At 50.5% G+C, this 10,199-nt stretch overlaps 1 pseudogene; it reads right to left on the reverse strand.

Moving 5' to 3' along the window:
• Window positions 1-4,679: 4,679 nt before the first annotated feature.
• On the reverse strand, window positions 4,680-5,957 carry LOC146180109 (uncharacterized; annotated as a pseudogene).
• Window positions 5,958-10,199: the final 4,242 nt, after the last annotated feature.

Here is a 10,199-nt window from a genome sequence, read left to right on the forward strand (position 1 = left end):
AAGTCCGCGACACCGAATCGGCGTCAAATCCCAGTCTTGACCTCCCGGATTGTACTCCGCGTCGCGTCGCCGTAAGTTGAAACGTCGAGCGTCGATTCGTTGCCGATCTTTAATGCTTATTCTGACGAGCCTTCGGCTTCCTGTGTACGCTAAAGGTAGGCGGCGACGTCTAGGTTATCCTCGTCTGTTACGTGCGGCAGCTCTGAATCGAGCGTGGCCTTGGGATCCCTGCCATGCACAAGTAGAAACGGGCTCGACGTGGTTGTTTCCTGGACGGTGGTGTTACATGAGAAAATAATGTAGGGTAAAGTGGTGTCCCATGTCTTATGTTCGGCGTCGACGTACAGAAGGGGGGGGGGGGGTAAAAAATCCCAGGCCGCTCGGAACAACCATGGAGCAGATGCTCTCCGCTATTGCAGCTCTGTTATCGCACGCGTGCCTCGCTACGCTTGGGTTGCCAGGGTATGTGCAGCGAACGCATGAGGCCTCACTCTTTCTCACTTCCCTCGATAGCGGTTATGGTAAAAGGATAGTGTAGTTTGCGCGTTTACGCTTCGCTGTTCGCTCTTCGTGGACGGTGTGATCCAGCGTTTCCCGGAGCAGACGACAGATTGCAGAAAGGAACGCGCGATGCCAGCGGCCGTATTAAGTTAAGAGTCTGTTTCTCCCTACATTTGGGGGTCTTGGTGGACGCTATCTTGCGTTTATTTTCACATAAGCACTTTTCGGCTTGGACGCCAAGATTGGGGCAGCCCTGAGGCAAAGATAATCGAAAACAAATCCCGGCACAAGCAGGTAATCCACAATTCTATCTGTATGCCTCTCCGGAGTTGACGATGTACATCGGTGCTTCTAAGAGAAGCGCGGCCCCTAAAATCGAGGGAACGGCGTACGAGCATCTCGATTAATCTTTTACTGGCCATATGACGGTTTGTCCTGAAACTTAGACGTCAGTGCTTATTTTCTGGCAACACAGCAAAGTACTGCACTTCAGTGGGTTCAGTGTCTCCGCTACCCATTCATAATACGACGCTTGATCGAGGCGGCATGGTTAAGTCTACGTCTGAAACGTTTATAGCTACATGTTGCGTTGAAGTCATCATATTAGGCATGGCGTTGTTCGCCGAAAGTCCCATGAGCTTTGATGAAAGGTAAATGATCGCCTTATTTTAGCTGAGGAAATCCGTAAAAAAAACATCACGTCTCGCAAGAAGTTCTGCGAGACAATGAGGCCATTTACTTGCAGAGCATCGTCCGGAGGGAGTATTAAGTTTATCGCCAGTGGTGTGGAGTATCGGGCGATCCCAAGTAGTCATCACTTTCTTCAGCAGGGCGGCGAACGGTCCGCTGATGACTGAATGGTCCGTTCTGGTGTTCATTAAGCAGTAATCTTGCGACCGGCAATAACCACTTCAATTTCACTTGTTCGTGTCCTTGTATTACGTGCGTCCCTCGGTGTTCGATCTCGGCTGCGACTTGTGCTGTGGTATAGACCGAAGCACATAGTTGAAATTTGACTGAGTGGTGGTGTCACCTCGGCGTCTGGCCGCGTCGTCGTCGATCCTGCCGTCGTGCGTAGCGCCGGTGTAAATTCTGCAGTGTCGTCACCCGTCATCATCGGCGGAGGAGCTTTGTTTTTTCGCCGTATAGCAACCCCACCTTCAAGGGTTGATCTCTTTAGTTTCCCTTGCGCGGACTAGGGGACCTGCCTTGAACGTAGCTCGGCCCAATGACGCAAAACTGGACCTGAACGATGATGGGGAGCGTAAGACGACTTGACGACACATGCTTCCCCCTCCTCAGGAAGTAATCTATTTTCTGTGGTCGCTCGCTAGGACGGTGTCGTGGGGGTCGATGGCGAAACGGCACAGGCGGATACGCCTGTAGGGAAAGTGACGAAGGAATCGGCCAGCTTCCCCACATTGCAAGCGGAGTGGTTGGCTGTTAGAAGTCCTCCAAGCATCGCATTGCCTCGGGTTTGAGGGTCGTTGGCAGGCTTCGCGGGCGGGGTTCAAAGGGCAGCTTTCGGGAGCAGTACGGTAGCGAAGAAGACATGAAAGATCCAGTCGGGGTGCAGGACTACGTAATGCAGCAGCATAGTTCGTCGTTGTCGCTTCCAGCACTAGAGACCAGAGCCGTCGCTTGAGGAACACACAGTACCTGCTGGACTTCTTCACGAACGATGTCCACGAGCGTCACCATCTGGAAATGTTGGAATAATTGCAGAAACCGGCGGAGTTTATTCTTTATTCAAGAGTTACCCCGCATTGCCCGAAGGCGTTATAGCAAGGGGGTTACAGATTGGCAAAAAATACATCTTCACTTGCAGAACACACCTGCATTTCGGAAAGCCGGTTCCACTGTTGCACTGTTTTAACAAAAAATGAATTTGCAAAGAGGTTCGTCCTGGTACGGTACTCTGTAATTTTGAGAGAGTGGTCATGTCGTTTAGAATTGTAAAACAGCTGTTTTAAATAACTTCCAGAATCAATCCCCGTTTTTCCGTGAATTATTAAGTACAGCAACTTTATCCTCAACTTTCTTCAACGGGCAGCGAATTCTGCAATTCTGCAATTCTTCTCTCATTGCTGTACAACTATCCCTTCGCCCGTACCTCCCCAAGACGAACCTTGCTGTTCTATTATGAATTTTCGCGAGTTTGTCAATTAATACCTGCTGTGCAGAGTCCCATACAATACACGCATATTCCATGATGGATCGAACACAAGATAGAAAAGTAGTTTTCTTTAGGTTTGGCTGCGAACACACCTTAGGCTTCGCTGTATAAAATTTACTGTCCTACCGGCTTTGGTAACCACATGGTCTACATGAGTATTCCAGGAGCAGTCATTTGTCAGCATAACGCCCAAGTACCGGTATGTATATTTCTGGCTGATCAATTCATTGCTAATGTGGTACTCAGCTTGGACTTCGATTTTTTTTTTCGTGACAACCAAAGATGAGCGCATTTCTCCGTATTCAAACACATTTTCCATTTAAGACACCAATCGTGGATAAGTGTTAAGTCAGTTTGGAGTTGAGCAACATCATTGGCATTGTTAATTTTCCTGTACAAAACACAGTCATCTGAAAACAGACGTATGCTTGAGGAAATACCGAGTGAAATACCATTTATATAAATTAAGAACAGGAGTGGCCCCAGGACCGACCCCTGTGGGACCCCCGATGCGAGTTCTTCTCGGACGATCTCTCGGAAGAGGTCCTGAAAACCGTCTCCTCTCGAACATGCTCTGCTGTAGTGATTTACGCAGGCCGGTTCAAGTGGTCGATTGTAGTGGCCCATCCGGGTATCCATCGTCTTCGCGATGGTGGATGCTTGCCGTTCAAATTCCGCCACACTTCTTGGCGGACATTTCCCACCCTTACAAAAATGTCTATGATCACTTTATGCGACGTCTTTAGACAATATGATCATAGAAGCTATCGACCATCAAAAGAAAGTCTTTAGAACACAAATGATCTATGTATGACCTCCCTTTCGACAATTGGCCACCGTGATTGAATAGAATGTATTTAAATAGAACGTATTTATACCTCCTATGATTGGACTATTGATAATGTATATGGACACCGTAATGACTGTGTTACGATAATTGGCCACCGTTATTTTAAAGAATCGTGTTCATAGAAAGTATTAATATCTTGTGTTAGGTTAACCATATTTCAAGCGTCCAATAATAATGTGCATTTTACTCACTGTTCACATGTGTGTAATATTTCGTGAAAAGTGAGACTGGTGAAAGAAGCAGATGCAAATTCATACCTTCATTTATTGCACAAACCCTTGACACAGAAGCACTTGGTTTCCTACGGCAACAATGACATTGTGTGTTTGATGTAGCAGCCATATCAAAATTTATCATGGTGTCACTAGAAAAGAAATATACATGCTCAAAACTTTTCTGCCAATTCCACATGCTTTGTGCTAGCATCACACACATCTCTCTTCGCTCAGATCCCTCTTTTTCCTCAAAATATGCTAACTGCATGGTTTCCGACCACGTTCTGTACAAAGTAGTACCTGCAAAACACCCTTAGGAGATAGAAATTGTTGCTGTCTTTAGTTGTATTCCCTTTGATCCTCTATATCATTCAACATTGGTTAATCACAATAGGGGCCCAGGAAACTTGCAAAAAGCAGTGCCACTGGGTGCCAGCGCCCCAGCGCCATACCTGATTATGGTCCCAGTATGACGCTGGAAACTGGGCGCACTGGAACGCGGCATACGGGGACGCTCCGCACTGGCGGCACTGTTCGCCCGAAAAAAAAAAAGGCGTGGGATAAAAATTAAAGAGTAAAAACTAACGAAACAAGTTAGGTACATGAAAAAAACCTAAAAAAGTAAAAAAATATAAAAAATTAGTGCACCAAGCGCGCCTCGAACTAAGTCCCTAGGCATATATCAATCACTAGCTAAGCACGCTAACCACTCGGCCACGCCGAGAAAAAGTTCAGCTGTTAAGAACAGAGTGTTTTTCAGAAATGTTCTGTACATTTCCTAGCAGTTTTATTGCAGACACCTAATGTTGTTGTTCATTCCTTTTTAGGGGAAATCTCATCTGTAAAGTTTTACTCCTGCTGTGGGGCGAGTGTATTGTTGTGTGTGTAGGAAGTCTTTCTAACTCGAGCTGCTGAAGTCCACCGAAGTGCGAGCCCTTCATTTTGCAGCTACGTGTTTAGCATAGACTTCACGAGAAGCTGCGATGGTATCGCTCACCGCCAGCTTCTTGAAGAGACGCATGTAGCGTTTGCTACAGAGGCGCCTCCTCACTTTGTCATTGTTGGGGTCCCAGGAGCCCAGGGCCCCAACAACGACTGCCTCGATGCTGACCCGCTGGAATTTCCGGAGCAGGTATTGGCGAACGGGTTCGTACTTGGCGACCTTACTCTCCCGTGCAGCATCGAAGGCGGTTTTGCGATTGTCAAAGGGACATGTGACATCAATGATAATCGCCGTTTCCCCGCGCGCCAGAACAAGATCTGGGCGGAGGTTCGTGTCACCACGGGCCGGTTCTCATGTGTGACGGTGAATCGCTTCTCAGCGGCTGTCTTCAGCCGGTCGACGATCCTGTTGTGTCGGCTGGTGTAGGCGACGCTCTGGCACATGCAGTGGCAGAGAACATGCGGGAGGGATTCCTCGTCTTGCCCGCATCTCTGACACCGCTGGTCAGCAGCGACATCACACGGCCTGGCTCCGTTGAGGGGCAGCAGGTTCAGCCTCGCACGGTGCACGAAGCGCCAATCGCAGAAGCGAGTGAAGCGCCCCGTCCTCATGAAGTGGGAACTGCTACGGTCGGCCGCTACGCACTCCATCACTTTCCCCTGGTTAGGCTTTTCGTCGATCTTGTGATCTCGTGCTCGCATAGCGATGCTCCGAAGTGTCCTCACCCCTTTCGTGCGCTGCTTCTGTGTGACGGTCACGTCGGCGCGAGTGATGCTGGGGCCCCCCTCTTGCATCTCCCACGTGACCGCCAGGCGCCGGGAAGCCTTGCGAGCCTCCGTCCATACAGACTGAAGCTGCGTTGCCCTAGCTCGGAAGTCTCCCTCCGTCTCCCCTGTAAGGTAGGGCAGCGATGTCCTCATCGGTGGCTGGTCGGCGTAGTCTCTTCGTCGTGATGGCAGTAACGGCATGCAGCGCTAGATCTCGCACCTCTAAATCATGAGAGGAGAGGAGCTTAAATGCATTGTCAATGCGGCAGATGTCCCTCAGCTCCGCTGCGAGGGGGATGCCGACCGAGCCCGATGCTGCGCTGCCGTAAAGGTACTCATTGGCTGCGGTTCCTGGAAGATAAAGAGACTTTTTGATTAGTGGCCGCAGTGCATCTTCGAGGCGCGCCCACTCTGACTTGCCCAACACGACGCACCGCATGGAGAAATTGAGTGCTGGATATACAAATGTTTTCACAGCGTCCAATCTCTGCCAAGGGGCGAGCATTGAGCTAAGCAGGCGGCGGCCGGTGTTGATGGCCTGGTCCACAGTAGCTCTGTCCGGGAAGACGTTGAACCCTACAGGGCGGCCCAGGAACGTCTGGCTTTCAAAATCCTGGATAATTGGGATCTCAGCTGCTGCAATAAAGAAAGGGGTCATTCTTGTACCAACCGGTGTTTTGCCGCTCAGATGAAGAGTGCGGCACTTCGCTGGGTAAAGTTGTAGTCCCAGCCTAGAAGAAACGGATTCAACAGTATTAATGCGGGCTTGAAGCATCTCCGGGTCATTGGCCAGTGGGCCATGCTGCTGTCAGGAAGGCTGCATCAGGGTCTGTCGTCTTCCAGTGCTGGTAGGTGATTCGGTCGTTGCCGGGCGCGGTGTTTTCCCATTTCTTTAGCTTCGTCAGGACCTCCTCTTCGGTGAACTTGTCTAGAGGGAATTCCGCGAGGTCGCTGCTCTTGGCCTTGTTGAGAAGAAGGCTGGTGTCCACCTCCTTGGGGCCCCACGTTGCAGTGAAGTGGTCCTCGAGATCCGGTAGAGGAACCGTGCACATAGGCGACTCGCCATCCACAATCAGGCGTACTGCTCGGCGGCGATTCTTGCAGTGAAGAGACTGGATCTGCTGAGCGTTTCGGGGTTGGTCGGACGGCGCGGCTTACCTCCGGCCGGAGCCTTCGGCAGCTTTACCGACTTTCCAACCTCGGTGATGGCCTCCTCCAAGATGGAAAGAAAACCATCCCAACCCACAGCAGACACAGGCTCACGCAGCAAACACCGGAGGCGCCTGGTGTGGTCGAGTATGCCCTCGCACTCCAGTTCTTCAGAAAGAGAATGAGTTAGTGCTCCCTGGGCGGCAGTTGCGTCATGGTGGCCGCCGCCGTCGTCGTCTTGAAGCTGCGATGTACAGCTTTCCTCGCTGATTGTTGACAGGTGAGCCTGTTGTCCGTCGCCTGCTTGCAAGGAAAGAGAATCTTGTGAATTCTGCATCTCTATGCTGCTGTTGGGCGTGCTGCTGGTAGGCACGGGAATTCCCTGGTTATCCTGCGGGGATGGATGGTGGGAGGAATTAGTAGTGGTGTTGCTGCTCTCGTTGTGGCGCTACTCTCTGGAAGAGGAGAGATGGGGGTTAGTGGTCGTGGCTCTTCCTGGCCTGCTTCCTCCTCATTGGCGTCTTGTTGGGGCATTGCTGGTGGTGTCCTTGCATCTTGACTGACGTCCTCTTCTTGGGGTGGCTCTAGATCCGGTGGTCTGGCGTCCCGTGATGTCGTCCGTCTTAGTCTTCTCGTCGCCGCTAACGGTGGCACAGGACGGGGCGGTAATCCCTGCATGGCAATCTGTTTGCGGTGCCACATGTGATGATTTTCCAGCCCTCTTCGATGGAAAAGAGAGCTGGCAATCACCGCACTTGTGGCTGTGCAAGTCAGTGCTGGCCACCTCGAGCTTCCCTCCAGTAAGACAGGGATGCGCTTTTGGCCGAGGACCGACCTCTCTGTGGCAGAGAGTGCAAAAATGCGTGACCTGGCTTATGCGCACCCCATGCCCACTTTCAAGATGCCGAGTCAGGGACTGCCGCCTGGACGTCCACAATACCGGGGAGTACGCGGTAGCGCATCCCTCTTCCGTACATCGGAACGTGCTCGCCAGCGGAAAGAACAGCGCAAGGCTGTTCCTATCACGGCGAGGTTGCGATCCGGGCTGTGGCGGTTCTTCATTGTTGACCGGGCTTGGACTGGTGGACGGCGATCGGACTGGAATGCGGCTCCTGCTGGCGGTGATGGCGCTGCTTGTCGGAGGCGATGACATCACTTCTAGCGGCGGCGGTCGTCTGGAAGAAATGGCGGGGTGTATCTGCGCGACATACTGCGATAATGGATTTCCTTCCGCAGAAGAAGTCAGCGCTGCAGCTCCCACGGGGAAAAAGACTATCCAGAAAGAACAACTAACATACACTAATAATGAGGCTGAAAAACCAAAGCGCGCGCAAAAAAAAGGAGAATGCTCAACACCAAAAAAAAACACAAAATATGAGAGCCCTCACCAAGCTCGCAGCAATGCAAAAAAAGATAGAGCTGAACAGGAGAGAAACACCAGTAAACACCACACACAAATCACCCCCAGCACAATACAAGTGAAAAAGAGCTCTTGGTACTGAAGCAACGCAGCAACTAATAAAAATCGGCACTCAATTACCAGGCAAACGCGGCAAAGAGCCCTCACCAAGCTCAAAGTAAAAAAAAAAATAAAAAAAGGTTTAACGGGAGCAAAACATGGGAAACACCACACTTGACTGGAAAACGGCTCTTGTCAATGAAATCACAATGCAGGAACCCAATAAATCAGCACCGCAACTCAAATAAAAGGGAACACAGGCAAAGAATTCGCACTAAGCTCACAGGAAAAAAAAAAAAAAAAACTGGTGGCAATGCAACAAAAAGTAATAAAAAAAAATAAAGGCTCAAAGGGCGAAAAACAGCGGCAGATACTACATGAACAAACCAACAAGGATGGCAAAGAACTTAAACACAAGCAGAAAAGAAGTAAAAAAAAAACTTGCAAAGGAAAAAAAAAATAAATTTAAGGGCAAAAAGCACTACATGAATAAGCCAACGACTGCAAAGAACGTAAGCACAAACAGAAAGGAGAGGTTAAGAAACAAGCGAAACAACAGAAAAAAAAGAAAAAAACTAGCAAAACAAGAAGGAAGAAAAAAAACAAACTAGCTAGCAAATCAAGAATAAAAAAAAATTGACACTTTAAGGGCAAAAAGCATTGGCAGACACTACATTAACAAACCAAAAGGATTGCAAAGAATTTAAACACAAACAGAAAAGGTAAAAAAAACACTAGCAACACAGAGCAAAAGAAAAAAAAAGTTCCAAGGGCGAAAAACACTGGCAGATACTACATAAACAAGCCAACAATGAGTATAGGAAACCACTAAATGAGCTAGCAAAAAAAGAGCTCTCACCAAGCCCTCACAGCAACCGGGAATCCAGGGACAGCAGGGGTTCCAAGAGCAGCAGGTCCTGGTGGTCCATGAGTCCAGGGGTCCAGACTCAGCAGGGGGTCCAGGATCAGCAGGGGGTCCAGGATCAGCAGGGGGTCCAGGGACAGCAGGGGGGGGGGGCGGGTACAGATTGTTTTTCAGAAATGTTTTGTACATTTCCTAGCAGTTTTATTGCAGACACCTACTGTTGTTGTTCATTCCTTTTTAGGGGAAATCTCATCTGTAAAGTTTTATTCCTGCTGTGGGGTGAGTGTATTGTGCGTTTAGGAAGTCTTTCTAACTCGAGCTGCTGAAGTCCACCGAAGTGCGAGCCCTTCAATTTGCAGCTACGTGTTTAGCATAGACTTCACGAGAAGCTGCGATGGTATCGCTCACCGCCAGCTTCTTGAAGAGACGCATGTAGCGTTTGCTACAGAGGCGCCACATCACTTTGTCATTGTTGGGGTCCCAGGAGCCCAGGGCCCCAACAACGACTGCCTCGATGCTGACCCGCTGGAATTTCCGGAGCAGGTATTGGCGAACGGGTTCGTACTTGGCGACCTTACTCTCCCGTGCAGCATCGAAGGCGGTTTTGCAATTGTCAAAGGAACATGTGACATCAATGACAATCGCCGTTTCCCCGCGCGCCAGAACAAGATCTGGGCGGAGGTTCGTGTCACCCACGGGCCGGTTCTCATGTGTGACGGTGAATCGCTTCTCAGCGGCTGTCTTCAGCCGGTCGACGATCCTGTTGTGTCGGCTGGTGTAGGCGACGCTCTGGCGCATGCATTGGCAGAGAACATGCGGGAGGGATTCCTTGTCTTGCCCGCATCTCCGACACCGCTGGTCAGCAGCGACATCCCACGGCCTGGCTTTGTTGAGGGGCAGCTGGTTCAGCCTCGCACGGTGCACGAAGCGCCAATCGCAGAAGCGAGTGAAGCGCCCCGTCCTCATGAAGTGGGAACTGCTACGGTCGGCTGCTACGCACTCCATCACTTTCCTCTGGTTAGGCTTTTCATGGAGATTGTGATCTCGTGCGCTCATAGCGATGCTCCGAAGTGTCCTCACCACTTTCGTGCGCTGCTTCTGCGTGACGGTCACGTCGGCGCGAGTGATGCTGGGGCCCCCCTCTTGCATCTCCCACGTGACCGCCAGGCGCCGGGAAGCCTTGCGAGCCTCCGTCCATACAGACTGAGGCTGCGTTGCCCTAGCTCAGAAGTCTCCCTCCGTCTCCCCTGTCAGGTAGGCAGCGATGTCCTCAT

The sequence above is a fragment of the Amblyomma maculatum genome, chromosome 9 (genome assembly GCF_055883805.1).
Source record: "Amblyomma maculatum isolate TAMU_Amacu chromosome 9, ASM5588380v1, whole genome shotgun sequence".
In the NCBI taxonomy this organism is placed as follows: domain Eukaryota; kingdom Metazoa; phylum Arthropoda; class Arachnida; order Ixodida; family Ixodidae; genus Amblyomma; species Amblyomma maculatum.